General features: G+C 38.1%; 1 protein-coding gene across 20 annotated transcripts in view; it reads left to right on the forward strand.

Annotated features, from left to right (window-relative positions):
* Positions 1 to 22,649, forward strand: part of LOC148654491 (uncharacterized) — a 263,900-nt gene that overhangs the window by 40,941 nt on the left and 200,310 nt on the right. Inside the window, exon 2 of one of the 20 annotated variants that reach the window (XR_015941482.1) lies at positions 3,658 to 3,733. The exons of the other annotated variants lie outside the window; for them this stretch is intronic. The gene's annotated coding sequence lies outside the window, so the exon portion shown is untranslated. The remainder of the gene's footprint in view (positions 1 to 3,657; positions 3,734 to 22,649) is intronic. 20 annotated transcript variants of the gene reach the window in all.

The raw sequence follows: 22,649 nt of genomic DNA on the forward strand, positions 1-22,649 counted from the left end.
ATTAGATGGTGTAAAATAAAAAGGAAGAAGCAGAGTCATTTTGGAAAATTAGCTAGAACTATGGGAAACCGTAAAAGGAAAGTCTTTGTCTGTTAATTTTTGGTAATATATCCTTGTTCAGCCAGCACCCTGAATGTTAAAATGATCCAGGAGCCACAGATAAGCAAGAGAGGGATGGGCATATGTCTACCTGTGGAATTTAAAATGTGTGGGAAGTGCTTGTCTGCTGAAAGAGGTGTAGTTGGATCAAAATATGAGCCATATAGGGGCTTGTCCACATGCCCAAGCTGGTATCAATATTCTACCAATTCCATCACAGGGTGACTTTCACTGAGTGGTACGAATGGAATTACAGACCATGTCTTCATGCTTTCTTTGTACTGTTGGAAGCCTGTATGCTGCAAAATGTTGGACAAAGGGAATCTAACAGCCTCTGACCAGAGTCAGCTATAACATAAAACTGTGGCCAGAGTTGACAAAATCTGGAAAATTGAATCATGTACAGGTGGATCTATCTGATGTTCACATACATGTCCTTCAGGTTAAAATGCAGACGTCTTTGAGAATGGGTAAGTGTAGGCAGACTCCTCCATCCCATCCAACTTTAAGGCCATTCGTCTTTTAACATGTAACAGGCAACACACCCTTGTACTGCGAGTTAACAATTGGAGAAGAAGCACATCTCTCACTGACAGACCCACATGCCTGCAGTTTGTTGTGTCATTGCCATGAGAAAGTAAAAAAGGCTGGATGAAATGTTAGATTCATGTAGCTATTAAACTGCAAAAAGAGCAGAAGATCCAAATTGTTTGAAATCTCCTGAGCTGAACCTGCGCTCGATGTGTGGAGGAGAACAGAGTAATGAAGGCAATTGATAGATGGGGATTATTAGGTCATGACTGGTAAAAGCCACGGGGAAATTTAGCCAGGACACTGGGGTAGCACTCCTACTCTTTTCACGAAACACCCTTGAAATTTTAATGACCACAGAGAGTCAGGACCACGGTTTTACGTCTCATCCGAAAGACATGCCTTTCTGCAGTCCAGTGTCCCCATCACTATACTGGGGCATTAGGACCCACACAGACCACAGGGTGAGTTCACCCTGCTGGCCCCACTAATACCTCTTCGAGCAGCAACCTGGTTGCTGTGTTTTCCCACAAGGTCTCCCATCTAGATTCTGGCCATTAGTGCGTTGCAAGTTGTGAATTGCAGGGTGACACTGCTGCTGGCCTTGTTCACTGTAGATATCTTGCATTGTTCACTGTACTGAGATGCCTACTGCAGTTTTATCTGTGGTTCAGCTAAATGTCTTCTGCTTGGTACTGTGCAGTTCATCCTGCCCTTAATAGCATGTATGAGATTGTGCAAATCAGCATGTTTTACAGTCCACACTTAGTTATGTGAGGGACCTAAAATGGCTGGTGGGAGGTTGTAAATTCTTGTTATGTGGGAGACTTCAGCTTTGGCTTCTGTTTTTCGTAACCCACCTTCAGTTTTCTGAATCAATATTTTCACTTTCAATTGGAGAGAACCTTAGTGTCATAATGGTATTCATGTTGTCCACTTCCTCCTCTGCAAGACTGCTGCTACTTGTGGCTTCTTCTCTAGAAGACATTACAGCTAGGTCAAAATATTCCACATTAAATTCATAAGACTCCCCTGACGTTTCAGAGTGGGACTGGCTGTACAAAATAATTCTGTATGTTGGACAGAGCAGGTGACTTTCATGTACTGTAACTCGTGTCCAGTGATGCTGCTGATCTTAGCAAATATTGATCTTTGAGCTTAAATATGTTTATCTTGGTTTCACATCTGACTTGCATTTTCAACAAAACATAAAGAAAATCCAGATCCTGTCACAGTGAGTTCTAGTTGATTTGACATTAATTGGCCCCAGTTGTGATGTAATGTAGGTACTGTAATTCTGAAAGACATTGGCTCCACTCTGCCCAGTCTGTAGCTAACTGAAACTCCTATATAAGCATCTGAAGCACCTCAAGAAAAATTTGCACATTTTACTGGGATGTTAGGGAATTTAATTTTTATTTGTAAGCTAAACACTTAAACGTGTATGTTCCTAACTGGAATGCACTAAATTTCAAACAATTGAATGAAGAGTTAAAAGTGACGTATACTGTGAATAATGGAATAAATATCACAAATAAAGCATTCATGATAATGTCTGCAGATGTGATCAAATTAAGGTTTCAATTTCTTAGCTTAACTTTTTCAACACATTTTCCCCCACTCACCATTTCAATACAAATTAAATTTATTTGATAGGTTTCATCTTAAAGTAAGGGATAGGGGAAAAAAAACTTTCAAAAACATTCTGGTTACACCATAGCCCAGGCTTATATTTGATAACCCTTTCAACAGCTACAACAAGAACCTCATAAGAGGAAGCAAGTATTATTACACAACTAGCTGAAGTGTGCAATGTTTACTTTACATACTATTCCATTTGTGAAACAAAACTAAGTCAGTATTAATAACAGACAGATCTTTAAATGTTTAATAATAATAATTCCATTTGTATAATGCTTTTTTGGCCACTCCCCTCAAAGAACTTTACACGTTATGGGGACTCACCTCCACCACCACCAATGTGGGCGGTGCAGTGGCTCTGTGGCTAAGGATCAGTGTCTGTGGCTGGAAGGTTGCCGGTTTGTATCCTGTGGCCGGCAGAGGAATCCTACTCCGTTGGGCCCCTGAGCAAGGCCCTAACCCTAACTGCTCCAGGGGCGTCGTAAACATGGCTGACCCTGCACTCTGGCCCCAAGCTTCTCTGCCTGTCTGTGTGTCTCATGGAGAGCAAGTTGGGGTATGCGAAAAAGTCAAATTCCTAATACAATAAATTGTATATTGCCAATAAAGTGATCTTATCTTATGTGTAACCCACACCTGGATAATGCCATAGTGTGCCAGTATGCTCACCACACTTTAGCTATCAGTGGGAAGGAGAACAGAGTAATGAAGCCAATTCATAGATGGGGATGATTAAAGTGGGAAGGCCAATGGGAAATTTGGCCAGGATTCCAGGGTAACACCCCTACTCTTTTTAAGAAACGCCCTGGGATTTTTAATGACTGCAGAGAGTCAGGACTTCAGTGTTACATCTCATCCATAGGATGGCATCTTTTTACAGTATAGTGTCTCTACTGTATATTGGGGAGTAAGGACCCACACACACGGCACGTTGAGCCTCATACAGGCCCCACTAACACCTCTTCCAGCAGCAACCTCACACCTGCTTAGCTTCAGGGGGTTGTCAGCTTTTAAGTCAGTATTTTAGGTTAGAGGCTAGTACATCTACCCAAGTGACTGACTTTTGGCCTAGATTATTAAAGCTTAATAGTAGAACTAAAAATGTAAATCAATTTTGTCGGTAAATTATGAAAACTATTTTACACATCTGCAATTGCTGATGCCACTTTAAGGCAGATTTTTTTTTTGACAGCTCATCCCCAGAATTCAATTTTGCAGTAATGAAGCAGTATTTTCTTAGAGTGTGATTGACCATAATCTTATAAGAGATAACCCAAAAAAGTGTCCAGGACAAGTGATAATAAGGGTCTGTGAAAGCTTTGGATAACCATTAGAATTAAACCCAAACTTCTTTAACCCACCAATATAATGTTTTTTTTTATTCAGGGATTGTATCACGTGGAATAAAATCAGATGACATTTTTTCTAAGCATCCCAAAAAAGAGGATTATTTGCCAATTAGGTAGATATGAGTTCCTTATTTAACATTTTTTATTTCTTATTGTACTGTTTTGTCTCTTTGTGTATTCACTATACACTGCATTCTTGGGTTTGGAAAGGTGGTTTATTATTATTATCATCATCTAAATAAATACGTCTGGTTTTGTTAACTGACTTCTTGACTAAAATTTGTTGCAGACCTAATATGGACCATTGCTGGCTATATGGAAACATAATGTCTAACATAATACTTGTTATTTGGTCTTTCATTTTCCCATGGTCAGAATCAAAATAACTCCAAACCATTTAATCAACATCGACAATCTATATATTTTATATTTTTTTAAACCCACTCACAAAAACAGATACGTTTCTTTTAATGCTCTGTATACAAATATCTGTTGGTCTGATACTGACATGTTAGACTGATAAGACAAATTAAATTATGGCAAAATAGATGATGATGGATTACGTACTCAGTTCAACCAAACCTTAACTTAAGAAGTTCATTTTTTAAAGTAGTATAAAGCCACATATAAAGATTAATTACTTTATAGGCCAATGCAGTTCTTTTTCTTTTGTTACTCTTGCTTATTTTGTTGTTAATAACCTATTATTTATAACATTTGTCACTATACTGTGATACCAGTACAAGGTAAAAATGTACAGAACTGAGTGGCAAAAGGAATACATTTTGCAAGGGAAAAGGCACAAATGGCTAATAATTTGGTGAAAATATAGTATGAAGCAAAGTGTGGATTATATAGTGATTTTAATTGACCAAATAAGGTCAACTGGATCTTCAGAAAATTATATGAAGTGCATAAGAATAGTAGATTTGTTTTTAGAAATATTTTTTTTTCTGTTCTGACTGATTATTGCAGCTAACTGCAGGTAATACATTGCTTTTCTAGAAGGTTCTATTATGAACAAATAAAAAAGACTTTCTTCACTATTATATACATGTATAGAAATTCTGGTGAAGTATTTGACATAAAGGTGAGTGGTAGCGTACATATTTTGCATTACCATGCCTTTCTGAAATAGTCCTGGAAAAATGTAAATTTAAATTAGGTTATTTTTTTTCTTATTCAGTTTGGATTTTTGTAACTTTTTATGTCATTTGTGAAAGAGAAATTAAATTGAGGGAAAACTGGAGGAAATTAAATTGAGGGAAAATGATACTGAGAAAAACAGATAAAAAACCTTGATTCTCCCACCCTTTCAATCTGAAGATTGCTGTGTGATCTGCACCTGTTGTTTTCAGTCCCATTCAAGATCAAACAAATTAGCATGACAACAGATTTTTCTCAGGCCAATAGCAACACGAATGAATTAAACACTTCAAGATTTCTGTTCACAATTTTGGAAAGCTTTTTTTGTTCTGTTAATATAAAATCTGTTACAATATTAATTGAAATCTTCATGTTTCAGATAACACACGAGTATGTGCTTGACATAAACAAGATTATGTCGAATATAGGGTTTTTAAATTAAGTTGGTTTTAAACTGTTTAAAACAGAAACAAAGTTTTCTTGGAGCTTTAAAATATAATTATTAATTGCAATTTAGGAGTATATAATTCTTAAGCAAAACAAAACAGATTATTGCATGGTAGTGTTTTCTTCAATACACACTCAAAGAATCTTCAAAAATGTTTCTTTAAATGAATAATCAAATGATTCTTTTTTTCTTTGGCTCCTTTTCATGTCAGAAGTCATTGAAAACTATAGCTCCATGAAGCCCAGGTTCATCTTTGAATTTGTTGAGGCACATCTCTGCAAAATGGCACACCACACATTTTTCAAAGACTGTTTGCAAAACATAATTTATCCAACAAATACCCTTTTTAAAAAGCCCCAGTGTGTTAAACTAACATTATACCCCTTTTTCTACCCATAAAAGTATTTTTTGTTGTTTTGCCTGGGGTGTTATAAAGATACAAGAAGTATCAACTCCTAAAAGACTTACTGTGCCTTCTGTGAAAAAAAAACTTCAATTTATTTATTTATGGTCAAGCTAAGCTTTATGTGTTTTAATAGCGATCCAAAACTGTTTCATGTTGTTTCAGCTGACCTTTTGAATTGCTTTGTTTCATAGATCTGAAAATTGTTGTTAAAAAATGATTTTACCATCCTTTAACACTAGAACTACTGCAATTTCACCCACCCCTAGAACTACTGATAGGGGTCTATTTGACCCTTACAATATTTATGTAAATATGTATTACTCAGAATTGGAACCAGTATATTTTGTTGCTTGTTTGTTTAGAACAGATAATACCTAACAGATATCACTATATGAAGGAAATGGTCAAAATGAACATACTGACATTAAAAAAAAAAATTCTTAGTTAAGGTCTCATGTCAGCTTGCTTAGTCAAAAAAGGAAAAGAGGTTAACTTGGGGTTAACCAAAAACATACTCCTCACAGTTGCTCACTTTATTTGATTTCTATCAGAGTATATTAAGAAATAAGAGTATTTCTTCTAATTGTAGGTAAAAAATGTGTGCTCTGAAAGGTCCTAGCTTCAGGCTCAGAAGTGTTCACATGAGGTCAGTTGGAAAACATTTGTTCAGACCTTGCGTTACATTCAGTAGAAGAGGAGGAATTCCAGGAGCAGGCAATCTTGGCCCCTAAATTGAATTCTATACTACTGTATATACAGTACTAGTCATTTATTTCTATGGTATGTTCAACAATCAATCATTCAATAGCTGAGCAGGTAAAACCCAGCTACTGTACATTCAAGTCCCGCAGTATAAAGGAATGAGAGTTTCAAGGTTCCCTGCTCCTGCAGTGTGCCATTGGGAATCCTGTCACAGTTAGTAAGGCATTACGTTAGCATTCTCCAGATTACAGGGTTCACCCATGTCAAGCCTCTTTCAAGCTGTTTCACTCCGGATTCCTTCTCTTCTATACGTATCTGTTTATTGTTAAAGAAGATTAGCGGTTCTCGCTTTTCAAACTTCTCTTTGCCCAGTTTTGAACAGCCAGCAGCTGTGGCTGAACCTGTCTCGCCCTGGCATCGCCAAGCGCAGGGAATCAGAAGATGCAAAATTGTGAGCTCTGAGGAAGTCAGTCGGTCCTGTCTATTCAGCGTATCTGCAACAGAAGAAGGGAAGCTTGCAGTACGTGCCAAAAGGAGACAAGCAAATGCTTTCCAAGTATACAAATAAAAAACCAACATCTCAGTTTCATTGAATACTGAATATCCTGCTGGCTGGCTATGTTTTACACGCATGGCTCATTTTCTACAATGTAAGAATGTCACATTGGAGAAATTGTGTCTAAACCTGCATTAAAGTTAAATGTGGATAACTTAAGAGTTCGTTCGCGTTGTGGGTTTTCATTTTTATTTGTATTCTGGAGATATGAGGGAGATATTTTTTCTCCAGTGCAATACAACCACTCTTTCTCTTAGTTTCTGCTGCTGCATTTTTTGTTGTTTGCACTTGTGCAATCTCTTTCTGCAGTAATTGAATTTCTTTTGGCACACGTTTGTCAAGTAAATAAATGGACCATTTTGATTTAGGACATAGGTGATTCTTTAATTATCGAGGCTTTTTTTGCAGTTATGAAGGCGTGAATCACGTCTTGGCATGTCTCTGACCTTTTGGAAAGCATCCCTTTCGTATCACCAAATAAATTAGGTTTAATTTGTAAATCTGTAGGGTAATGTAGGGCACTGACTTTGTAGAAAAGCCTCTTGCTAAGACTGTGGCTGTTTAGTGTTGTTTCCCTGTAGTGTGAAGATGCAAATTGGAGATGGAGTATGGCTAGCTCACGTTGAGTGGTTCAGGGGAGGAAGTCAGCTGGTTAGAGAATCAGCTGAATTTAGGCAGATTAAATTGCTTCATAGAGACAGCGGCTTGCAAGACGAGGTAGTTTCTAGTAATTGTGTTTCTACACATGGCATGCCACATAACGTCCCACAAACTTTTCTGCTCCATTTTGTGGCAAAGCGCTGTTCTCTCTCTATATTTTAATTCTCCTCTGTTTCTCTAAGATGCATACATTTCTGAAAATCTGGCTGCAAGCCATAAAAAATCGGGCACTGTAACTTTTCCTGTCTCCAAGTGCAGAAGTCGAGCAGATGGAGATATGGCTTCCTGTTACATAATCCATCCGATTATAAATTTTTCTGCCTTTTTTTTTTATATGTGCAGGACCCTGTAACTTCCCTGTTGGGCTCTTTTGCAATGATATGTCATTGTACAACGCAAGAAGGGGGAGACTTGTTGCATTACCAATGTGAGGCAGTGCAAAGCGAAGCTCTACTGCTCCCACCCAGTCCCTTCTCACCAGACATAGCTGTCTTGTCCTTGCTAGCTTGCTTCAGCATTTCCCTTTTGAGGAGGGAAAAAAGGAGGCCCAGTCCAAATGACAGCTGTTGGAAGGTGAAATGTGCTCCAGGCCTCCAGAGTTTCTTATCCAAAGGGTCCTTTCTGGTTTTGACATCTTGCAACAGTTGCGTATTAAGTGCTTTTGAAATGCCGGCCTCACAGCACTGAGTCTTGCGTTAGAAAACTCTCCTGCCTCGTTTTTTTTTAAAGTTTTTTTTGGAAATAATTAATGACACTCAAAGCTAAGAAAAAAAAAGCTACAGTTAGCTTGTGAAATTGTGAATGTGCCAGCTGTTCTAGCATTGCAGTGTTCTTTCCCTCATTGTATTCTAGATGTATCTGCCAACTTTAAGTCCTAAAGAAATTCCTTGTGAATTTCAGGGACTCTGTATATAGCAGCGATGAAGCTGCATCTGTCTCATTAAACAACACGCATCACCCTCTTTTATCTTCTATGTGTATAAAAAAGAAAACAAATCAACAAGCATAAATTGTATATGCATAGACATCCACGTATTGTCACCCAGTATAGTTGAAATACTCAATGCCTATTATTTAAAGCTAGTGAACATTTTTTTAACTACCCACTTATGAGGTAACCACTCAGCTGGTGGAGCATGATGTGCTGAAGGTGCAGTTATGCATTCTTCTGTCAGCTGAGGTGGCTGCATACAGCTTTGAACTTAAACATAGGTGTGTAGACAGGAATTTGGTGTATGCCTAATGCTCTTTAAAGAGCATTCTTTCATTTCTAATGTCATTGCATTATTGCAGCTTTTTGGAGGATTAAACAAATGAACTTCCAGGACGTGAAATGATAGGCTCCTCAGCTTTGCAAAACCTTTAAACGTGCAACTGTTTAAAGCCACAGATGATGATGGTAATCAAGTGAGACCACATGTGACCAGGAGTGCAGAATTATTGCACAGAATTTTTTTTTGTGCCGGGAACCAAAGGTTTGTGTTTTGCAATTTGAAACAAAGCCCCCAACGTCTTTATAGAAAACCAAAGGTTTGTGTGCAATATAAAGTTCCCCTGCCTGCACCAATATTTTACTTAACAGATCACAGATTTGTCCTCCTGCTCACTACTGCAGTCCTCCAATTCTTTCTAGATTCTCCTTTCTAGATATACCCACAAGCATTATACAAGTTGTCCCTTGCCCTGAAGACTTTCAAAGCTCTGCATCCCTGCATGTGAGCTGCCACAAAGTGCAGGGATGCAGAGCTATGACTGCTGAGGTATGACATCTGCCTAAGTCCATTTTGTTATAAAAATGCATCTTCATAGTTGCATCCATGGTGCTGAAACGCCTTGATCAAAATAGTGTTTGTGCCTCTAGTGTCCTATGACATCAGCATGAACGTGAAATCCACGCTCATTAAGTTATTCCACAACCATACCTTTCTCTCGCATACCTCTAAGCCCAACTTCAGTGTGCTAAGCCACATATCTGTGGGACATCATGATGTCACAGGTTCATGATACCAAGCCTATTCCCAAACCCTAAAAGAGATTGGGTAGGAGCTCGTAAATGTGGGAATTTCAATCTCCGGCATTCTCTAAGGTCAAACTTGAACCCTTGATCAGGTCAATGAGCATTGATGCTACTTGGTCTTTCTGAAAGAGGTGGACACACCCAGTATTGGAACTTTATTCATCAATTCATCAGTTTCCCTTCAGGATCAATAAAGTCTTATCTATCTCTTTATCTTTTGTCAAAACTATAGTGATTTCTCTGATATTATCTAGGCATGGACTCCTAAAATAGAAAATGTGACTTTTTATTTGACATGTAATGTCAGTGAAATCGCTCAGTGATGTAGAGATACAGTTTTACAGATTCCAGTGAGAAAATAACCCTCCTGCATAATGTATTACATTTAAATTTCATCTCACCTGATCTAAATGCTGCCCATTAAATGAAATATTTTTCCGGTCTTATTTATATTAATTTGCTAGATTTGAAGTGGTGATCTGGCTCACATTATGTTGTTTACCATTTGCATGTCCCGTCATTCAACTCTGATTATTTAAAAACGTAAAATTTAACTAGGGATCACTAAATCTGTGAGAAGAATGGAACATACTTAGAGCTCATAACTTTCAGGTAGCACTTTTTTCTCTCTTGCTCTCTAAAACCATGAGGTAGACTATACTTACCTTATAACAGGACTACCTATTAACAGCACAATTTTGCGAGTTTCTTCAGTTTGCCAATTTCTGCATTCTCTGTTTCTTCTTCTAACACTTTTACTAAGGCTATTGAGCAGAACCAGAGTGCTGTACTCCATAGCTGAATTTAAAATGTGATCAACACCAAAAAATAGGAATTGACTTTCTCAGGTTACATTGTGAATACTGTATTTTCCAACATATTTACATGTTTAAAAAAAGAGTCCCGTTCCAGGAAATGTACAAAGAAATGGGGCTATTATAATTGTATATTGTGCTCGTCAAATAAAATGAGCTGCTTAGCTACAGAAATATTAGACTACTATGGTGGTAGTAGAGATAATAAGTTTTCAGTGGTAGATCTTAAAAAAAAAAACTTGTCTTGCCCATGCTTATTGGTTTCAGTACATATAGAATCCTATCTCTCAAAGTCTCCCTTACTCACCAGTAAGGACCAATGTGCTTCCCACTGCAAATCTCATATTTCTTACAGTTCTGGACTGTGCTAATATAAAACAAAATGGTTTACAAAGCACTTGTACAGTATAAAATATATAAAGTACAATGCATAATGGTTTTCAATACAAAACAGTCCTGACCGTTACAAAAGTGACTTCATTTCAGAGCAATGAATTAAAGTAAACAGTCTATGGTGGGACACTCTTCAAATTGAGCCTGTGGGCTGGGAGAAAGCTTTTTTATTGTCAGACTGTTAAAAAGTGTACAGAGAGTAACCTTGTGAACAGACGCATACAGTACACATATTAATTATCTATACGCATGGAAGGAAACTACCCAGTGATTACAATTAATGTTGGCAAAATATTTTGTTTCCAGCACTGTGCCAAGGCCCCCTGTACCCTAGTGAGAAAGGTGTGGTGGCTCAGAGGGGTGCTGAAAATCTTCAGTCCACAACTGAAATGATTTTCTACAGCTCCTGTTGAATTAAGGTCGTTAAGGTTAGGAAGCCACATAGGACTTAAAGGAACAAGCAGGAGCTGATTTCACACTTGAGAGTGGAAAAGTAGAACCCGAAGAAGGATCAAGTTGAGGAATTGACATGTATTTACTGTATTGCTTTGCAGCCCACACACTGGTGCAGCTCTCTGCTTGAACAACAGAAAAATGAACTGTTTTCTCTCAGCACTGGGACAGGTGTTTCCAAAAAATGCACAAACTCTCTGATTCATGTGCTGTACTTAAAGGAGTGGACCACCAATGTTTTTTTAAGCATTTTAGTTTTGATTTTGAGAAATATAGACATGTCTTAACATTCAGTTTAAAGAATGTGATCACTTATAAATTGCTTAAAAAGATCCATATTTCAGGAATAACAAGAAATGTATTTGGGGCAGAGAGACCATGGACAAATGATGGAATAATCCAGTATTCTAGAAATAGCTACATCCTTACTATGCAGTTGTATCACCATGGTTCTATGGCAGGCTGGAAGGATATTTCTTATATTCCGTGTTAACACAAACAATGAGAAAATAGAAGTCAAGAATAAACTGCTGGAGTTACTGATTTAGGCATCCGTATTCTCTAGATCACACATTACTGAACATCCCTCCCTGTATGTGTTATTGAGGAAAAGAGACCAGTTTCATCCTGTGTGAATGTGTACAGTCATCTTAAAAGTATGAGCTGCTGCCCATGGTGGCATACCAATGGCATGGAGACAGGATGGAGGATACTGTTCACTACAGCAGTTAGACTCTTGTTTGGGATGATGAAGTCAGTTCTTGCGGTTGGTTTTGTCATCATTTCCCCGGGGCAAGTGCCCACTGAGCTGGTGGGAAGAGATGTCTGTGACATTTCCTAAGTTCACCCAAGTTGTGGCAGCTCTCACTTGCACAGGTTTGACTCACACATGCAGCAAGGTAGCGTTGCAGACGTCCAGCGTAGACATATTTAATTTCAGTCATGTCAATTCGAACATTGTTTTTATCAGTTTCCTTTCATTTAGATTATCGAGTCAGTCAGGCCAAGCTTCAGAGAAATTGCAATGGGGTTGCAGTGCTCATGTAAGTCTATGCATTTAACCACAACAATGTTAAACTCAACATATCTTTTCTTTATCTTTTAAGGTTCTCCTACCCTGGTCCCGGGGAGCCACATTTCAGTTAGTCTAATAGGCCACCAGTTTTTAAAGAAATACCTGCTGGTTATTGGTAAATAAAGTAAATAATCTGATTATTAAGACAATGAAGAGACCTCCGGTCCTTGAGTGTTGGAAGAGCCCTAAATTATCTCTTTATTGTTCCATATCTTTAGAAACTGGTGATTTAATGGTGAGATAGAAAACCTATATACAGACATACAGAGATCCCTGCGTTAGACTCACAAGTAACTTTGCATGCCTTAAAAGAATGTAGTGTTCAATTTTAAAAATATATATAAAACATATTATAGTATTGTTGAGATTAATCAATGCATTCTAATGAAATGGAATGTACACTGTTTGGTAATACTCTGTTTTAAGGGGTGCAAATCGCATTTTAAGGGTGTAACAAACACAAATATTACATTTGTATGCCCAATCCTTTTAAAACATTTGTTGTTTCCTTTTTAATATTTATCAGAGTGAAGTACCAGCTTCTGTCCTGTAGATGGCACAACTGCATTCATTTTACAAGATGATTGTAGTTCCTTCCTTACTAGTTAGAGAGGTGTCTGTTAATTTGGTTCTTGTCCTTGTACATTCACCACGTTACTGGGAAAAATATAAAATGAATGTGCTGCATCGTATGAGACATTTGCAGCATGACAGACCCTTGCTGGACTTTCAAAAGCAACAATAAGGCTGTAAGACTATAGTTGATGACTTTGATGAAAGAAAGCATTATGTAAGGGAAAAAAATAGCAAAAGCCTACTATATTTTAACCTTAGACATGATCCATATGTACACATCGCACATAAAGTTCTTTACTGTGTGGCTTGATGGATTACTAGGCAGACTGGTAAATGGAGCATACAGTGAATCCTGGGCTCTTTGAGTAGTACAAAAAAGCTAACGATTTCTAGAGGTAGAAGATAGAAAAAGATTTCTTTTTCTACCAAGAAAAAATAGGTTGTTTTTTAATGTATGCAGTTCTGAACTCCTATATACAGTACTGAAGGGTATAAAATATTCAAACAAGTGGCATTGGTTCCAGTATTTTTAATCCCTCTCAGTTTATTTCAGGAAACACCAGGGGCATGTACTGTATGTGAATGTCTATATTCCAGCCTACAAGAATGAGGTCATTAAATACCTGAAAAAATAATTGATGTTTAATTGCTTAAACACATTGGCGTTCCTGGAACAATCGAAAATAGTTTTCTCTGGGGTTCCTGCAAGCGTTTAAAATAACTTCCGATTTCTCCTGTGCCAGGAAAACAAAGACTATTTTCCTGTTGCCTTTCCATCACCGCATAAAGTCACAGTTTTTATTCTGGTGTCCCATAAAGTTTGTACGTCACACAAACCCATTAGGTTTATTATATTCAGCATAGAAATCCAATGTTGATCTGTTTTAATATTTCACAGGTGCCTTTGCCAGCTGGGCTAACCGTTCAACTGACTTCCCCCATGTTCCACTCCACTCTTCGGTTGACTATCTTCTTAGGGGAGCCCCTCTGCGTATCACTCCTTTGTCACCGAACCCAATCATAAACTCTGATCAAGCACACGGCTTGTTTTATATCCTTGCAAGCTGATGACACTTCCTCTTTTTCTTTTGATGGTTTGCTTCAGAAGGCTTAAAATACACAATTCAGAGTCCTTACCAGCGTCAATGTGTTATGCTGTAGGAACAAAGGAAGAATGTCATGAGTTGAGTGTATCTTGAATGTTTGAATAAGAGCTTGTTAAAGCTGTGGTCTTTACAGTCCCAGTCACAATGTCTGAAATGAGTGCAAACTGCAGGAAGTACATTTCTAAAACAACTATATAATCTGCATCCTTGAATGGATGAAGTCTTACATATTAAGTTTCCCAAGGTGCTGTACAAAAAATGTACAGGCAAAAACTATTCACGATACACAGATGAATTTAGTTTAATACATATTACTTATTAATTCATACTTATCCTTCCTATTGAGTAGAGGTAAAGATGGACCTTGAACTACTTCAGTTCAGATAATGGGTGCCAATACATATTTTTGGGACGGCTGTTGTTCCCCTTGTATGGTGCAAGATGCAATTATTATCCATGTTTCTAAAATTAAAAATCGAAATTAATATATGTCTATTAGAATAAGATTAAACATTTCAACATATGAACAAAAGAATCAAGATGTAGACATAGATAATAAAATAATCAAAATCATAGGAAATTTGAAAAACAGCATGAATTGGGGCAAACTTCAAAAATGAAATCAAAACAAAATGAAAACAACAACATTTATAATGAGTATACCTCCTGTAGCATTAACACCAAATCAGCCTCTGGACAGAATGTTCTGGGATGTCATTTCACTCTTCCTGTGAAGACTGGTTGGTTGATGTTGATGTCTCTTGATGATGGTATGGGTGAGTTGGTCCAAAAGATCTTCTACTGCACGTAGATCGGGAAAAGATGGTGGCTTTCGCAAGAGTTTGGTTTCTTGGAGCAATGAAAAGCCTTTGGAGTCTTAAAACTGTGTGGTTTTATATACAGTGTCCTGCTACAACATGTTATATAAGTGTCCTGCTACAACACTTCTGGATATATTGCAGGAACGGAAACACTGTTGGTAGAAGGACTTTGTTAATGTATCGTGAAGCAGTATGGTTACCCTCAACCTCCAAACAAGGCACTTTCACTGCCCCATCTGTTGGCTTGAATGGTGTAACAGTCAGCATAATGCTCACTGTAATGTTTCCACACATATTGTCTGAGTTTATCAAGGGCAAAATTACATTTATTGATGAATAAAAGGCTTAAATACTCTTCCTGATAGCACTGCAGATGTGCTGTGGTCCACAGAGGATGCAATTGTTGTCTCTGGGCTGCCAGTGTTTCTGGCAGAATGGCACTCAAGTGTACACATCATGTTTAAGCAGGCAGCAACCTGCTGTTGTTCTGCTAATTAATCCTTTATTTTTATTCAGTTAATTGAGGAAAACTTCTCATTTGCACCAATGAACTGAAGAGTACCCTTATGTTCAGTAGAGTATTTAATAGAGCAATTTGAGGATTTTACCTTGTTCAAGACTACAGCAATGTCAGAAACAGGATTTGTTACTCCATGAGAATTTCTAGAGCTCTTACCTACTCAACTGTCTCATATCGAACCGATTAAATGATTTCTCTAGATTCATCTGTGGAGCAGAATTCTCCAAGCATTTCTCTTTCACAGACAGGTCAGCTTCAGCCTGAGTACCAAGAGTAAAGTACCAAGAGTACCAAGTTATTTCCATTACTCATGTGGGTACGACAGTCTGCATATGCTCAGTAAGCCATTCGTGTAAAATTGAGACTTGAGTTTTCATAGCATGTGAGTGTTTATTCAGGAGTTCCCTTTAAACACTCTAAGGCTTTCCATGTAAATTTAGCTAAGATGGTGGGCGTTTTGAGATGCTGCAACTCAAGGAGATCTTGAGAGGTAGGCTTTGCTAACTGATATAAACAGTTATCTTATGACTTCACTGTGTCCTGCACAGTGTGGAGAGCTCATGTTAATATCTCAATTTCCATAGCACCATGATTTCCGTCCAAAAATGATGTGCTAGGTAAATCCAGCAAGGCACGCAGCAGTGACCCCTGTTGCTGGTCATGCTCCTGTGGCTATCAGAGTAAAGTACAGGCTGAGTCTACCATGCTGTTCACACAGAAGCTGTACTGCTCCAATCTTCAGAGTAGTACAAAAACATGCTTCTTTGATTCTGTCGCTTCAGATTGTGGGTCTGCATGAAAGTAGATTAAAGGGCAGTTGGCCTTTCCGAAGTAAAACGAAAATGGTAGCCCTTAAAAATAATTTTAGGCATGTTTTTTTAGGGCACATATTCAAACTTACTTGCGCTGATGCTTGCAGGCTTGCATTTACAACACAGTGACAATTTTGCAACCGAATTTCCAAATAGAAATTATTATTCATATACCTGAAAAAGAGATTTCTGCAGGAGAGAACAAGAACACCTTTTGAGATGGATTCATTAAAAAAGAACAATGCACAATATCCTACATTGGCACCACAGCAGAGGGATATTATGCATTTGGAATTATTCCTGATTAAAACTGACATTCATTAATAAGACTGTAGCCACAATGTAGAATTACAAGATGCATTTTTTTTATCAAACTTTTGCTAAGCGCCAAAAAGAAAAATTCCAAACAAAATGGCCGAGGAGGTATTGGAAATGATAAACATTGTGACTGAATCATGCTTGTTTTTGACTGGGCTGTAGTGTTGTTAGTCGTACTTTCTTTTTATGTAGGCTAATGTTGCAATTGAACTTTAGAACAAGGCTCTACCCTGGAGGTCTTGCATCATACTTGAACATTGTCAGTTAAGCTCTCATTATCTTCCTTCGCCGACCCTTCTGTTTTGCTTGTTTTGCTTTTCTTCTTGAGGAACTGATGTTCGGGGTGTGGCGTTGTTCATGTAAAGAGTGAAATATGAATTTCTAAGAAATGATAACAGTTAATCGTTTTAGCAAGGAACTGGCCTAAACTGTGGTTTTTAAATGTTTTCGCTTCTGTTTCACGAATAATGTGAATTGGCAAAACGTATTGGCACACCATACGGTGGTACAACATTTGATGCACAATGGATATAATATACTGCTGGCATTACAGATTTATTATTAAATAATACAGCTTTACTGGACATTTGGGGCTTCTGTTAACAGCGATGACTGGGAAATGTTCTTAATAATGGCGTCATAGCATAGAAGGCACTACACAGTTGTAGTGTTCTGATTCGGTCTAAATTGAACAGCCTCATCTGCAGTAGAAAGACCAACCAGGTCCGCCACTTTTCCAGCTGATAACTGCAAACTCTAGCAGTAACGAGGACCACACTATAGACTGGAACCAATCAATGGAAAGTGTGTGTTGTGGCATTTGGATGACAGCTTTACTTTCTTTGAAACTGTTACAGCTTCTGTGCCTTGGATGATTTAAAAAAAAGCTACCTCTCGCAGGTCTCACACTGCAGCACATAGTTGTTTCCTTTTGTTAACCACGCAATTCACAAGAACTTGTGTAGTCAAATATTAACCCCACTTATGCTCCAAATTCAAAGGCTCATTTAACATATAATTTAAAATGAATACAAACTCCGTTGTTAACTGTACTTTGCTTTGTAGCGACTTTACAGTGTGAATCCAGTCTCAGTGTTGCTATTTCCAGCAAATGATAGTATCTCAAATCTTTGTGCTGTGATCAAGAGGGAGAATATAAGTATTTTTCCCAAAGTGTTCATCAAAGACTTTTCCTTGCTTTTTTTGTTCTGTATAAACCGTCCAGAACAGTTCATCACAGCCACTAAAGTTATTATAAATAGTCTTCAAATGTAATATTAAATATGATTGCAAATGGCATTAGTTGTATTTTCTGGTTTAAAACGTCTACATTAAGATGTTTAGTTTTAGGTGATCTCTCAAACATTACTCATAGCACAGCCTTGCACATTTCACGGGTGGAAACACTTCATTCAAAATCATCCACAACACTTAATATGAACTTGCTACTTATTGCTATTTTGCTGCTGAAGCACCTGGGGACTTGTGCTGGTAGGTTGCTGGAGTCTCAGCAAGTCTCAGGTCCTCCTGCTAAGACTCTGGTTTGCATCATTGAAACCCCCCTATAAAAGAGTTTCACAATGTGCAAAAGTATGTCACAGCACCAGAATCTAAGAAATATTATGTGGTTAATAAATGAGCAACAGCTTTCCAGGTTGATTGGAAGAGTGTCAGTAAGATCTACAGAGAGATAATTTTTCCAGCCAGAGAAAGCATTTATCAATGTCTGTTTCTAAAAGGGTTGTAGTACACATCATATCCAGTAGGACAGGTTCCAGTTACCCAAAAAAAAGGTTTTGCCTGCATAATGAATTTCATCACCAAGCCAACTCAGAAGGGTATGTCACCTATAAGAGTTCTTGTTTACATAAAGTGGAACATGCCCTTACTTCCCACCTCTTTCTGAGATAACCTTTCCACAAATGCTGTTTGCAGCCTAAAAATAGCCATCAGGCTACACAATGCAGTCTAGCCAACACCTTGCCTCATACCTGAGTTATTGTGGGTGCTGTAGTATGTAGTGATGTAAAAAGGATGTCAACCACCAGTTTTCCTAAAGGCCAAACCAGCATCACAGACTTCCTGTTCTTGGTATTTTAATTTCTGTTCTTTAGCACATTTCTTCGAATGTGAAGCAATTGATGTTATCTTGGGTTTTTTTTTCTTCTCCTACAGTGGTGGTGGAGAGGGTGTGCATATCAATAGGTAACGACCAGTTTTTTTGCGTGCCTTGGGTGGGACACTTTCAGAGAGATTCAGCTCTCAAACAAAGTTACTGTAAAACTCAGTTTTCCAGAGAGAAATGCAACATATTTGGTCACCCTTTTGCTGAGGTGCTGAGGTGTTTTGCCCTTGTTTTCAAACTGCACATACCTTGAAGTTGCAGGTTTTGTGTAATGAGAAAAAAAAGCAGCTGTATGCTCAAATCACACGATGCACTCATTTTATATTAAACATCACCCTTCCAGGAATAAAGAAACACTATGCAATGTAGAATACATTGAGCAAAATGGGAAGTATCTTATTATTTTTAATAGATTCTGCTTGTTCAGCATGCCTCATATATTTGCCGTTATCTTCTGTTTGTGTTCACAATTAAAATAATTTCTCTAAGTGTTTTTTTTTTCAATTAAATATAAATAGGACAATATATACCCAACAGCTGGTCCCTGTTTAAAAACTGGGGGTCCCACCCTAAAATTTGGCATTGTAATTAAAAGTTGAATCCTTTTACTAAATAATGCAATATTCAGGATATATAATGGTGTATTTAAGACATTGGGGTGGCAGAAAATGTTAAATAGAATCTTAGATGTTTCTATTTAGATGCGATACTTCACAATCCACAAGTATCCACAGGTCGCACTCCAGCTTGCAATGTGAATTAGTTGGAACCAGTTTCATACTTGTCTAACCTTAAGGGAGACATCCAGATGTCCACAGTCCACAGTCCATGCTAGTGAGTTCAACGCCAACATTGCTCGATAGCTGTTCCCTCCAACAAAATCATACTGGAGAACCATTTTTTATTGTATTTACAAAAAAAAAAATAATACGTTGAAATGAATTGTGTCTGTCAGTATTTTTAAGTTCATGGCTACTTTATTTGGTCAAGATCTAATGCAAACTAAGATGCACGTCGATACATGTGACAGTTTTCTGGAAATCCCCTGTAAAATCTTCTGAGATTATGCTAGGAGCCTTCTCATGGGAAATTTGGTTTAGTTGTTCAGTTGTGAGTGGCTCGTGAGTTCAAACCAGTTTGCTGACAACTGCAGATGGCATATCTACACTGCCCAGTTAGTACTACCTTGTCTTGTCTCACAGTCTTGCTTAATTGTAGCAACTACGGTAGTTATGCCGATGGAGAGAGTCACCTTATCAAACTGTATATTCAGTCTCAGAAGTAGTTCAATTGCTTCTAGGTGAGGATGTACTAATGGACAGCCTATCCAGCCACTTTGTGGTTCTGAAGAAGCTGCCCAGTAACTGAAGACCAGACTCTGAAGTATGATGATCCATTTCCTTGACTGAGTCACCACAAGGCCCACTCATCTCCAGTAATAACTGAACCCTAGGACAACTTCATGTTTCTTGACATCACTAGACAACCATGCAGAAGCAAATAGGTCATTAAGTTAAGCAACACAGAGCATTAATTCGCAACCCCCTCTATGCTCAGAGAGTCCACACACAGTGTCTACAGGCTGAATATCACAAGGCAATTAGGTTCTTCTGTGTTCATAATATTGCTACACATTACACGTGTGTATTCTCTTCACTAGTGTTTAGTCTTGGATTTTAAGTCCTGATCTCAAATGTAAAATACATGACAGGCACAGTTTACTCTCTCATCCTCTACTCCTTTATTACTTTTTCAAATTGTGGCATTATTTAGGCCAGTGTGTTTGGATTGTTATCCTGCCTGTCACCTGTTGCTTGCTGGGATAGGCTCCAGCTCCGCCACGACCCTGAATTGGATGAATCGGTTGGAAAATGGATGGCTGGATGTTTGTGTAACAACATATCCCTGTCTGAGTGGAGAAGTTAAGATCTGGACAGATAATTCACCCATGGAGGTCAGGGCACTGTAGGGTTTCCTGTGTAGAAACCATTTGTAGTAAAATCACTACAAGTGTAATTTTAGGTTTCCTAAAATAAGATCTTATAACAAATTTAAGTGATTAGCTTGTCTTTATCTCAATAATAATCATTAACATCTTTGCGTTTCCATATTGTATACCTACCGTATTAATAAAGCAGAGATTTCAAGCACACACTGAATTCCTATAGATTTACAACTGACATATTTACCACCATGTGAACTTCAAACAAGATATTTGGCAGGGCAATGTATGAAAACAGAATGAGAGATTTCGAACAGATGAAACGAAAAGAGAAAGCTGAAAAAATGTAGAGTTGCAATCAAGTGGATAAAAGTTCCCCTTGCTCCCCATATTAACAAAATGGAAAACATAGCTACTTTTGCGATGCACAGTGATGAATATAAAAGCACAATATTTTACCTAAATAAAACATTAAACACAGATTAACCCCTTTCAAAACCATTAGAAGATTTTCTTTTTCAGTTTTTTAAGTTAGCAGCAATATAACAATGTTTTATTTTTTACATCCGCTGCTTTTGGGGTTGAGGACTATCTGTCATCTCACCAAACAATATGAGTGATAATACGGAGCATGTGGCCCTCAGAGACACCCTGCTGGATGTTAGAAATGGAATAAATACAGTATCACAGTTGCAGCATAATGATATATAAGTGTCACATTCTGAGTCGTTGCAGGTTTGTTTGAAATTGAACTTGTTTAGATGTGGCCATAAAACGACTTCTTCACCGGCATCTTATCCCAATTCACTAGGAACGACAACACAAGATCAGAGCTTGATGAACTATTATGGAGCGGATATCGGCTTAACCCGCTTGGCTGAGGGCTGACCTCCTGGCCATAGGACAAGGAGGCCAGGACCCCCACGCAGGGTGACCAAGGGGTAGCTGCAGAAGTGGAGCTGGGGTGGAGGTGGGATGCAAAAGTCGTACGTGAGGGAGAGTAGGAAATCACGTTGGTATTTATAGCATTTGGTGGAGGAAGGATGACGGGAGCAATTGCTGATTACTGACAGCTGAGTACGATTGAGCGTGGTTGTTGTCATCCCTCCCGAACTTTCGTTATAAACACCATTTATTTTGTGATCAGCATAGTACACTACTCAAGGCAAGGCAAGGCAAGGTAAGGAGAGAACATGCAAACTCCACACAGACAGCATGCCAGCCCACTGCTAAACCCAAGCCCATGGAGCTATCAGGTAGAAATCTTAACCATCACACCTCTGGGCCACCCAGATATCACCCATAACACAGGTTCTTACGTGTATGTACATATTTATTTTATCTGGACAGTGAAAAGTAAGTCTCACTTTATGGATTTGACTGGTTATTTTTATCCTATTGGTTACAGCATGGCAACTCCTAAAAGCTTTTCTGGAGTCTGCAGGCTTTATTAATTTCTTCAGAAGCAGCGGAGTGGCCCATTCTTCCATTTACCAGCATTCGTTTATCCTGGCCTGAGTCGTGACGAGTTTGAGTCTTTCCAGGAATTATGGGAATTACAGTACTGACAGCACACAACCACTCTCCTACTGATTGTTACCCTAGACTGTCACAGGGACATAGAGAAAAGGGAAATTGTAGAATTCTTGTTTCAGCATTTCCAGAATTAGGTGTAAAATTTTTTTAAAAATGGCAGGCTTATCAATTTACTGCATTTGACAAAACCTGAGGAAAAGCAAATATCTTGAGACATAAGAGGAAAGGTGCACTTGGGAGTGTAATTTGTAATTATGACCTGGCAGAATAAAATGAGCACCTGCATCAGATCGGTTTCTATAAGCTATCTGGAGTGTTGTGTGATGCTGCTTGTTGTTTAATATCTTACATCTGTATGAACAAGGAAGCAATTGTTTTCAGTAATATACAGGTACATAGGTATTTAGTGAGTAGCCTGAGTCAGGATGTAAGTTGAGCAAGAAAAACATGTCCCAATCAAACATTGTTTCACTGTGAATATTACAGTGTGGATAGAATGTGGTATGGATAATATCTTTCTGTTAGGATTTGTGGAATCACTGTTTTTGTATTTTTTGTTGCCTTTAAATACTTCAGCAGTCTCTGAGTCTAAAGAATACAGC

The sequence above is a fragment of the Lepisosteus platostomus genome, chromosome 9 (genome assembly GCF_059453375.1).
Source record: "Lepisosteus platostomus isolate fLepPlt1 chromosome 9, fLepPlt1.hap1, whole genome shotgun sequence".
In the NCBI taxonomy this organism is placed as follows: Eukaryota; Metazoa; Chordata; class Actinopteri; order Semionotiformes; family Lepisosteidae; genus Lepisosteus; species Lepisosteus platostomus.